Source organism: Humulus lupulus, chromosome 2, assembly GCF_963169125.1.
Source record: "Humulus lupulus chromosome 2, drHumLupu1.1, whole genome shotgun sequence".
Classification (NCBI taxonomy): domain Eukaryota; kingdom Viridiplantae; phylum Streptophyta; class Magnoliopsida; order Rosales; family Cannabaceae; genus Humulus; species Humulus lupulus.
In genome coordinates, this window is record NC_084794.1 from 290,717,150 (window position 1) to 290,730,011 (window position 12,862).

Below are 12,862 nucleotides of genomic sequence, written 5' to 3' on the forward strand. Positions count from 1 at the left end.
TTAAAATTTGATTTTTAATTGCTAAAATTTAATCTTATTATAATACCAAATCTAATCTCATAATCTTAAGATTAATCGAATACTAATTAAATTAATTTCTAATTATGAGATTATATTAGATCATCTAATGTAATGATTTTTACTATACTATCATGCACAACATAAAATTTGATTTTTTCTTGTACCTCTTTTTCTAAAATTTAAAACAGAAAATAAAATAAAATAAAATAAACAAAAATAAAAAATTAAATCATAAATAAAATAAAAATAAATAAATAAAATAAAAATAAATAAATAAAAAATAAGAAAATACAAAACAGAAAAAAAAAACATAAATATAAATATAAACATATACATATACATTATAAAACATATATAAATATAAATATATATATACCGGTTTAAATATATATATATTAGTTTAAATATATAATATATATATCAGATTATATAATATATAATATATATATCAATTTATATAATATATAATATATACATCAATTTATATATAATATATATATCAGTTTATATATATATAATATATATCAGCTTATATATATAATATATAACATATATAAATATATATATCAGTATATATCTGTGCAGCGTGGTGGTCCGATGGTGGCGCGGTGGTTCGGTTGGCAAGGTAGTTCGGTGGTGGCGGAGTGGTCCCGTCGGCAGCGTGCTAAAACTGAGAAAAAAAAATGAAATAAGAAGAAAATTTATGGGCAAAACCAACTAACAAACAAAAAAATAAAATAACTTACCCTTGAGAGAGATGGAGTCGTTGAAGAAGAGAGGGTCTGAAAAAAAATTGAGAGAAGAGATGGAAGAAATGAGAGAAACTGAAAAAAAAAATGGAGAAGAAGACTCGGGCGGCTGTGATATAATGTTATGACTTTTGCCGGCGCATTTCGTTGCACCGGCAAAAGTATAAAATTGCGCCAGCAAAAGTGTATCAGAGAAACCCTAGTTCAAAACGACACGCTGTTTTAATAAGCATACTTTTACCGGCGCAATTTTTTACTTTTGCCGGCGCAACGAAACGTGTCGACAAAAGTCTGACCACCTACCTCCTTGAAAACGTGCACAGCATTAAATCCACGTTCACTTTTGCCGGCTCGTTAGGTGAATTGCGCCGGCAAAAGTCCCTTCATAATATATTATTAAACTTTTGTCGGCACAACTCCGAATTGTACCAGCAAAAGTCACATTTGCTGGCGCAAAATTGCGCCGGCAAAAACAATGAATTTTGCCAGCGCAATTCACCAAATGTGTCGTTTCTTGTAGTGACGAATTTTCTTTATAATTTTTTGGTTTTTTTTATATTTTTTGCATAAATATATTTGGGGTTTTATGTATAATTTGTTTAATATTGTTAATATATTGTTATTTGTCATATTATATATATAATTTGTTATTATGTATTTAAAATAGGTAAGAATAAGAATTAGTTATGAAAATTAGTTAAAAGTTTAGTGATATCCAATTTAGTGGAAATAATGTTGTGTAGTATTTTAATAAAATACATATATAGCTTTAGGATTTAGTTAGTGTAATCATATGGATAAATAAGTAATTTATTAGTATGAAACTTTATTAATTTAATAGTTTATTTTTTAGGTATATAATTTGACTTTTAGTTATAAAAATATGTTTGTATGAAAATATAATATTTGAGTGTTTGTTTTTTAGATTGGGTTAAATAATTTTAGTGTTAGATTATTAGATTTGGTTAATAAATTTTGATTATTAGAGTGAGTTTTGTTTATTTAATTTGAATTTTGTTGTTGTTGTTAATTTTTTTATTCTTAGTGTTGATGAATATTGATGCTTTGTTTTTGTTGTTAATTTTTAGTAGAATTATGATATTTTAAATAGAAAATTGAATAATTAATAAAATTTAGAGTAATAATTATAAATTATATAGTCATTTACAATGTATTTGTATTGATTTGTGTATGTTCTGCGACTGGATATTTTTTTATGTGTTATTTGCAGGTTTTTAAATTTTGGGATATATGAAAATACAGTTGTTATGCTGCCCAATTTTTTATAGAATTAAAAGTACTCAATAAAATTTCTAATTTAAGAAATAGTGAATTGATAAGTAGTATAATATATTTTTAATTATGATTAAATAAAATTAACAATAACATTATGCAACCAAATTTTAATAAAAATAAACATTAATCTTGAAATTTTATTTAAATAAGTAATAAATCTTAAAGTAATTATAACGATTTAAACAAATCTTAAAAAATTTGTGTAAATTTATAAAACTATTCAATAAAGCATAAGTAAAATATTTTATTTAATAAATACTGAATTAATATGTAAAAATAAAATTAACAATTATATTATTAGAAAACCAATTTTAAACACATTGTTAATCATTATTAAAATTAAAATTAATATTTGAAGTTATAAAAAAAATAAGTCAAATTTAAATAATTTTAATAATATTTACACTCAAATATATTATAGTTAGATATCATAAAACAACATAATTAACTTCAAAGAGCATAAGACATTAAAAAAAAACATATTTAATTTTATTTGTTTTTTTCTTTGGTAATAAGAAATTATTACCAAAGATATGATAGTGTTATTATCACCTAGTGATAATTTTTTATTTTTTTAGTGTTCATCACAAGAAGCCTTAGACCCGTTCAGAGAGGGTGAGCCATTGAAGACTCTTAAATTTGCCTCTCTCTGAATTAGGACACACACACAAATTGATTGTAAGTTTGATGATTAGTGTTCCGTGCAGTGCTACATTCATACAATGTCGATCGACAAGAGCTGGATTAATTTGACAGATCGATTATCCGATGAGTATGAGGATGGTGTGATGGATTTTCTCCAGAGAGCTCGGCAGTGCGTTGACTCAAGGGGATTGGTGAAATGTCCGTGTAGGAGGTGTGTCAACGTTGAATTTCAGACGATTGATGTATTAGAAAATCATCTCTTTGTAAATGGTTTTCTACAGAAATATACCAATTGGCATTGGCATGGAGAGGATGAAATAATACCAATGAGGAAAGTGATAGATCAAAATGATGAAGATGAAATGATGGATATTCTCAATGATGTTATGCAAAATGACAATGACGAACATGAAGAGAATGAGCGCAATCAAGAGATACCTACGACAGACTACAGGGGTGGGCAGCATTATAACGATTTGTTTGCTGAGATTGAGGCTCCATTATTCCCCGGGTGTCAAAATTACACATCATTGAATTTCCTAGTGAAGTTAATGCATTTCAAAGTGTTGGGCAACACCATCTATTCGTTTACAAAAGAAGGTTGCTTTTTATGGTCATAGACATTTTTTACCAATCAAACATGCCATTAGAAGGGACAAGAAGACATATGGTGTCGTTGAAAAAAGATTACCACCAAAGCCATTAACCATGCAAGAAATGTTCACACAAATGAGTTTTATACCCAATTCTCTTCCTGGTAAGCATGTCAGTTATGGCGGCCAAAAAAAAAAGCGTACAAAAGAGCAAGTAGGTTGGCGGAACATAATGTTGGGCCAACATAATGTTGCGACACAATCTAGATGTTATGCATGTTGAGAAAAATGTGTGCGACAATTTAGTAGGCACAATAGTTGGGCTGGAGAATAAGACCAAAGACACAGTTAGTGCCAGAGTAGACTTGGAGAAGATGAAGATGAAACCAGAGTTACAGCTGAGGAAGTTGAATGGTCGGATACAAAAGCCTGCGGCCAAATTCACTTTCATTGTTGAAGATAGCCAAAAGTTTTGTCGATTTCTTAAATCAGTGAAGTTTCCAGATGGTTTTGGATCTAACCTAAGGAAATATGTGATTGATAATGACAATAAGATCACTGGTTTGAAATCGCATGATTGTCACATCATTATGCAACGCCTTTTGCCAGTTGGTGTGCATGCATTCCTAGAGAAATCGATGAGTACAACTATTATTGAGTTATGCACTTTCTTCAAGCTCATTTGTGCGAGAATTTTAAAAGTCTCAGATTTAGAAAAAGTCAAAACTTCAATTGTTGAGATTGTTTGCAAGTTAGAAAATATTTTCCCACCTGCTTTTTTCGATATCATGGTCCATCTACTAATACATTTACCGGAAGAAGCAATACTTGGGGACCGGTTCACATGAGGTGGATGTATCATTTTGAAAGGTATATGAAAAAATTGAAGAATTATGTCCGTAATAAAGCACGTCCAGAGGGGTCAATAGCAGAAGGATATGTGGTTGATGAGGCATTAACATTTTGCTCCATGTACTTGAAAGGTGTTGAGACAAAGTTTAATCGTCTAGACCGAAATGTAGATGTTGGTCCATCACTTAAAAAGAGATCAGAGATTACAGCTCAAATTTCTCAAGAGAGCTCGGATTACTTGTTTGACAGTACACAGATCCGGACTGTCCTCAATGGTCAAAAGTATCAAATGCCTCGAAACAAAGAATACTTGCACATTTGGAAGTAAGTAGTTTATGTATTTTTATGTTAATTCTTATTTTATGTTATATATCATATTTACTAATAAATGTTTGTAAATTATGATGATTTGTTTGATATTGGGCGTACTAGATATGGACAAGGGCATATGCCTGGGATCTTGAGAGGCATTGATACTTCGTGTGCTAAAAAATATTCTAACCGGAAGTACGATATTAAAGAGCATTTAACGATTAATGGGCCACAAAATCGTTATGGTGGTTGCACGGATACGCAGTGGCAAAAAGCCATTGAATTTTTCTGCCGCCCAGAAATTACGGTATTAATTTCTTGCTAAACTTAACTATCTTAATTAAACATATTACTAACGATAACTTTTTGCAGAAACGTTCTGTGGTCAACAAGGAAAATAGGAAGAAACTGAAAGAGCTTAGCTATGGAGGTTCTCAGTCAATCACAGCGCTGCGTTATAAAAAAGTTAGTTGATTAATTATTTTTTAGTTTGTTTTTCTTATTTACGTTTAATTATTAATTTTATAAAAATATATGTACGTGACAGCGCAATTTAGAGACTGGGCAACTTGAGCCCATCCCGGATAGCTGGACGGATACTCACCATAAATCAGGCACAGGGTGGGTGACAGAGACAGCCAAAAATACTTGGGTACGTTAAGTTTTTTTAAACATTTTTCAAAATTTTAATTGTTTGTTTACAAAACATAATTACAGTATACATTGTATCATAGGAGGAATTGCGTGCATATTGCGACACACAGCAGACACAGACAACTGATACTAAGAGTTCCACACCAGTTTCGAGTGCGCCTGAAGATGAAGACATATCTTTGGTACAAACTGTCTTCGGAAAACGACGGGGCCACCAGAAAGGATATGGACGTATCCTTAACATAAGGGACCGAACTCCATTTGATTTTCATCCTTCACAAACTAGAGATGAAGAGATGGCTGAGATGAGAGAACGTCTTCAATAGTTAGAGGAGCATGTCCGGACTCATTGTATCACCCCGGGATCTCAATGTGCCCCACCACCACCCGATGATCCCGATGTTGGAGCACCGACTCAGTAGGACTTATGTATGAATTTTATTACAATGGACTATTACATTATCATGTTTAAAACAACTCTTTATTTTGATTCAGCAAACATACTCTTTTGTTTTTATTTATATGTTTAATATAAGTGTTTTAATTTTATTCTATTGTTTTATATTTAATTCAAATTAAATAAATAAATAAGTGAATAAACATTACAAATATAAAAAAAAAATTCGGTTTAGTCTATACCGAGGACATTGTCCTTGGTATATCCCATTAAGATGACAAATTTGGGTTGGTTGTGCTGAGGACATTTTTCACTCTATACCGATGACATTGTCCTCGGTACAACCTATACCTTGATTGTCGTCGGTAGAAGTTTACCTCTACCGACGCGGCTGTACCGAGGACTTACTGCCGACGACATGTTCTCGGTATAAGGTCTACCGAGAACATTTAGGATTATACCGATGACATTTGTTCTCGGTATAGACCTTGTTTTTTGTAGTGTGGTGTATCACTAACCAATCATACAATGTCACCACATGTGGTGTTGAACATGTTAAGGTGTCAAATAGCAACACTCGCATTAATAATTAAGATCAGGTTGGCCTAACTTATAGCTTTTAGGCTCTCTTTTTGCTTTATCTAGAAGAGTTTTATCTAGCTATTTTATAAAGTAAAACCTCAAATTTTGAGAAAACTCAATCAAGCATAAAATATATTTTAAGAAGTTAAAAATCAAAATTTAACTTTGAGAAGGCCCTTAATCGAAAAACTTGAAACCAATGTATTATTTTATTTGCCAGGTGTAAAATGCCCATATATTCAAAAGAAATACTTTTATTAGAATAGAATAAGAAGGATATTTATATTTACAGTTGGAAATTGTTTTCAGTATTAGGTGGTAGCATAAATATATTTGCAGAAAGGTCTATTTTACATATTTTATGTAACATTTGGTTTTTATTAAAAAGAAATAACAAGATAACAAGCTGCTTAGAGTTAAAATTTCAAATATGATATATAAGTACTACTAAAATAAACTTGGAGGCTCTATTATATAAATATATATATATTATTACTAGACCATGCATATATATGGACCTTGGAATGCTTGGAAAAATATCATTCAAATAAAAATAAAAAGTGCATTGGAATGCTTATCATGATGAGGTTAAACAACAAGAAGAGGTATAAATAAGGCAATATAAGGCACTCTTTATTATTTACTTTTTTGAATGAAAACATATACAAGAAAGAAACAAAACAAGAGCAATGTGTCATTTTTTTTCATACTTTGAGAGAGCGTGGGAGTGACTTTGGCCATGCATATTGAAACTCATACTTATTGAGGCGATAATTGAAGAGGTACAATCCAGTCTTGGAAACATCCCAGTAGCATTTGTTGTCATGACAATCATGTTTCTGGGCATCAAACACGTCAAAATGGCCACTGACTTTGTCCCCACGAGTCATGTCACAGTAGAAAAGAGTAGTTCTGAGAAAGTTGATGTTGAAGCTCCAGTTGAAGTTAGCTCCATAAGACAACAGATGCGTACCAAGATCATCGTCTGCCGATTGGCAATGGATACTCAGCGTTGAGTTTACGTCTAATTTATTGGTTATGTAGACATAGTACTTGGCCCTCACACAAGAGCTGTTCATGCACAACAAGGCAAGAACCAGAACAAAAATGGAGCTTGAATTTGGAATAAGAGTTTTCATGATTTGATATTTACTATAGCTACTCCAGCTATATATATATATTTATATACCTTTTTTCTCAATAATTTTCTACTGTAATATGAAGATTATTCAAGATATATGGCTATTATTTATACTGCAAAGTAACATAGCTAGCCTACGTATGTATCTTTGTGTAATTCATAAATTAATTCAATTTATTATTAATTCATATATATGAGAGATAGAGAAAATCATTGAAATTATTCGATGTAATTTCATTAATTAAAATGTAAAAGCATATATACCTATTTGCTATATATACGTAATGTCTACTGACCGTAAATCAGTCCTTGAAAACATATACTTATTGGCGTAAAAAATTGAGGCCAATGTGTATCATTAATTTTAATTTTAATATTCTATTATTTTACTATATAAAAAGAAAAGAAGTACATTTATTGGAATGGAGTGTGTGAAATAGGTATATTTACAATAGGAAAAAAATCTGTTGGTATTGTATATTTATGGAAAAATATTTGTTTCGTATAATTTTTATATTCTAAAAAATAATAATATGTTATTACATATGAATTACCAACTCTACGTAATATCTTCTTAAATCAATTTTAGATATTACAAATAAAAAATATTTCAAACATTTCATTATTAGGTAGTGACCACGATGCTTAAATACAAAAAGAAAAAAAAACAATTATGGAAAGAATTTATTTATAGTAGTTAATATTTGGGTTTTTATTAAATATATATTAAACTAAAAGAAAAACATTATAATATTTTTTTTATACGGTAGACTCAGTAATAACTATTGCTTTTCATATATAGGGTCTAGAAAAAAGAATTCAATATGATTATTACTCATGTAAATTAATGTAGGAATAAGTCTTTTTAGATTGTCTATATCACCTCTTTTAAACAATAAATAATTAAAATTACTTACATGCACGATTGAACATGGTGGCGTTTGGTTGCAAAACAAAATTGGAATGTGCTGACAACATTTTTCGTCAACTAAAAATAAGAGTGATTAAGCAGATAAATAATTTAGTAAGAAAAGAATAACAAAGAACTTTTACGTGGTTCAGCAGTTCAAAATATGTTTACATCCACGAGTCACTTTTATTGAGACTTGTGCTCAAGCTTCTTGAGAGCAATTTGGCAGAGGTTTTCTCAGTACAAAATAGCGTCTCCTTACAAATGGCTATTCTCATATTATTTATAGGCATGGTTACCAGAATTCTCCCTTAAACTTTGGGATAGTATAAGATACATATCAGGTCTAAATCGTGGCAACAAATCATGTAGTATAAACACAATCAATCAAATTTATTGTGAATAAATATCCCTAAACAATAAGGTTGATTACAAGGTTTGGACTAAATCCCCTAATTATAGGGATTTCCTAATAGCATTTCTGCGTATTAATTAAACACTTCTTCGAGATCGCATGTAGCTTCGAGCTTGTCGTTCTTGTTGTCGCTACCTCCTTGCTCGATTGGTCTTTTGAACTCGTCTTTTGTGGAAGAATCTTGTTGCATTCAAGTTTGCAACTCGTGCTCAAGCGCTGATAACGTAGCTCTGGAACTTCGTGACAAACTGTACAAGTATAATGTTAACACTAGTTAATACCGAGCTTACACTTTACGAGCCTACATTTCGAGGTTGTTTATTTATTCTCAAAATTTGGGTGTAACATTTTGCCCCATCAAAAGTGTTGGTTCGAATCATATGAGAATGAAACTTCTGACCATCTGCCTTTAGAGTCTTCTTTATGGCTTCGACCTAACCATTTGCTTGGGGATAAGCCACAGAGGAGAAGCTTTTAATAATCTCATTTTTCTCACAGAGCTGTGTGACACAGCTTGCTATCGAATTGGGTTCTATTGTCCAAAACTATCTTCTTGGCCATCCCATATTTGCAAATGATGTTCTTTACCACTAAGTTCAGAACCTTCTTTGAGGTGATCGTGGTCAGAGTGTAATGCCCTGAATTCTCCGATGTGTTTAGCGGCGTGTATAGTAGGCCGGGAGGGCCATACTTGCTTAATTATGTTATTAATTGATAAAATGCATGTATATGTTGACTATATTATGATATGATGTGAAATGCATGCATGTGAGTCCATATTTCTAATTACAGGGGTGTGATGGTAATTTGGCCCGTTGAGGGTAAATTGATTATTTGTACGCATGTTGGTGATATATCTTGAGACCACATTATGATGTGGGTTTGTTCGTGCCATTTGGCATGAGACGATCAAGGAATGTTAATTATCGGTTTGGTCATAACAGGCTTAAGCCCGGGGCTCGGGGTGAGTCTCGGGGTGTTTTAATGATTAGAGTGTTACCGGGCATTAAAGGGTAACGGGATGTGAATTATTGGTGTTTGAGAATATTGAGATTAGCAGGAATTAGGAAGCGTTAATTATCATTAACGGTGTAGGTGGAAAATGCCAAAATTACCCTTGATGTGGTTTTAGAAGCTTTAAGAGACCTAGGGGTATTTTGGTCATTTGGGATTTGGATATATATGGTTTTAGATGGCTGTAGAAACCGTACAAAACAGAGCAAAAACAGAGAGTGAACTTTCTCCTTCGCGTGCATCCATTTCCCTCTTTCCTTCTTTGGTGTTTTGAGCTCAAAGGGTGGAATCAAGCTAGGAGATCAAGGGGCTGAGGTTTTAGACTTAGTTCAGCCATTGGAGAGGGTTCAATTCCAGGTTTAAGGTAAGCTTTGTCCATTAACTTTCTGGTTTATCCCTGTTTTAATGTTAGTTTTCAGCTTGTGTTTTTATGGAGGATTGTTGGAATTGATGGAAGTTTTAATTGGGGTTTGTCTTGGGTTTTGCTAAGGGTGTGATATAGAACAAGTTTAGGGATTTTATTGGAGGTTTGGGTGGTGTTTAAACTGGGTTTGAAGGGTTGGTTTCAAGAGGAAACGCAAGGGAAGAAAAACAGGGGTTTTGGCTGAACTGGAGGTTGCGCCGCGGCATGGCCAGGGTGAGCCGCGGCCCTTGGGGAAATGCTGAGTTTAGGCGCCTCTGTTTGAGGGGCGGGCCGCGGCCCTTAGTGACTTTTTGGCCAGAAATGGCTTTTTGGCTCGGGGATGCAAGCCTAAGGCCTCGGGGTTGAACCTACTACCCGGTTGAGTAGTGTTTGATGTCCCGGAGGTTAGGTTTTGGTTTGGGAACCTTTTATTATTCATTTTATTGATGGAATCCCATGATTGGTTATGACCAGGTAACCGCTAAAGGACCAAAAGGTTGATCGTTCTCAGGGTTGTTCTTTTATTCATTCTAGCTCGAACCAGAGGTAAGAAAACTGCACCCCAAGCGTGACATGCATGGATACTCGTGAGGCATGTTGGTTGTGTAATATGGACATGGATTGAATATAGAATGTTGGGCATGTGTTGCTCACTTGTGCATGGTACTAACTTATTAGTCAGGTTTGGCAAAGGTGCTAGTATCAACTGTGAAGCTGTGACTCATTAGTCAGGTTCGGCAATGGTACTGGGCACTGGTCACGTTGCACTGACTCATCAGTCAGAATTGGCAAAGGTGTTAGTGTTAACTGTGAAGCTGTGACTTATTAGTCAGGTTCGACAGTGATACTGGACACTGGTCACGTAGCGCTGACTCATTAGTCAGAATGGCCTTAGCGTGGATCACGCAAGCCAACAGAGATTAGATCTAATCGACTATTAGCATTGAATGACTCAAAGAGCATTAATGCCAGACCGACCTCGAGGGTCGGTGAATGAAATAAGTGCTTGGAGGCTAGTGGCTTACCTAGCAGCCACTCTCCCTCTTGAATCATGTGATGTTCACTCATTTGTTTGAAAGTTTTATGCTCAGTGTGATTATAATGATAATCATTTGATAATGTTTATGAAAAGTATTATGTTTTCTTGCTGGGCTTTGGCTCATGGGTGCTATGTGGTGCAGGTAAAGGGAAAGAAAAGCTCACCTAGCCTTGAGTGGAGAGCTGATGTGGTGATGTGTACATATGCGGCCGCTTGACCACCACGGCCAAGGAGTTCTCAGAGGAACTAGGGGGTTTACCCTATTTTTGCCGCTTAGGTCGGCGGGGTTGTAAATTTAAAGCAGTAATGACCATTTTGTACTGAGAACCACTTGTAAATGTTTTGTTTAGCTCTGCAGAGCAGTTTGTGATGAAAATCTTTATTTCCTTTTTATTGGTTTTTATACCTTAACCTGTTAAGTACACTTAGAGCACGTTTTTGACCAAAGGACTCAGGTAGTGAGTCAAATTTCTGGTCCACCGTTCATCGTAACTGTTCTAGGGTAGCCAGGGCGTTACACAGAGGTTCAACCTTGACCTATTTTGTGAAGTAATCCACAACGACTACTGCATATTTGAACCCCCCCCTGTAATGACCCAACTATTCTAGACTCTTGGACCATTAACGAACTATACATACAAATTCTTACTAAAACTTACATTTGCGAAAATACCATAATTTTATTAGAAAACTTATAGAAATAAGAGTTACTTACATAAACACCAAAAAGGATATGGGATCCCATTGTTTGAAAAACAAAACATAACATGATTTATAAAATAAAGGGGTTACATAGTAAGTGCGGAAAATACATATAAAGACCATAAACAAATGACTACATCCTCGAAATCGCACTCTCGACTCCTTGAATCCGTTCATCACCGATACACATTCTCCAAGCATCCACGAATCTTACCGCCTCTAAAGCTATTTTCCTGCACATAAAACAGAAAGGAATGAGCCTAATGCCCAGCAAGGAAAATCTAACACATAGTCATAAACATAAATTTCATAATAAACATAAAGACATATTATAACACTTATTACAAACACTTATTATAATGGCCATTATTACTTGGGGTCCCATAGACTAAACAAGTCATATGCCCATGAGATTAGTGGGGTCCTACTAGCTAAGTAGGTCATATGCCCATAATCTATTGGGGTCTTGTTAGTCAAATGGGTCATATGCCCAAGCCTACAAACATACATATCATACACTTATCATAACATATTTCATAACATAAAACATAAGATAACATAAGCATATAACATATAGATTCTATCCTATTTTCCTTACCAAAGTTACCGGGATAAGAGGACAGCGTTGGGACTTTTTGGAACACTCCTAAAACCATATATAACAGGGTGAGTCTAATGAAGAAAAGAGATGAAATGAAAGGAATGGAAAGACTAAACCATTGAAAGTCACACTTACCAAAACTTATGTGCTCAAGAACTTAGATTCCCTAACCAAAATAAGAATGAGGTTAGAAGACTGAGTAGAAGACTAAGAGAAGGGAAACATAACATAAAACCAATGAACTAGAGTGTGTTGAATACCTTGAGGACTTGTAGATCAATCTAACCCTCGAACCGAAATACTATGAAATCTTACTTCCCAAAGTGTTTGATAAGCTTAAGATGATTAAGCTTATGATTTCCCCACCCAAGTGTTTAACTCTCACACTCTCCTAGCACTTGCAGCTTCTGAACTTAGAGTAAAAGGTGAATAATGGCTGGGTACTAGGTCCTATTTATAGAGTTTGGGAATGAAGGAATCTTAATTTTACTTGAATAAAAATAATAGCTTTTTAGGTGAAAATAATTTGAATTATC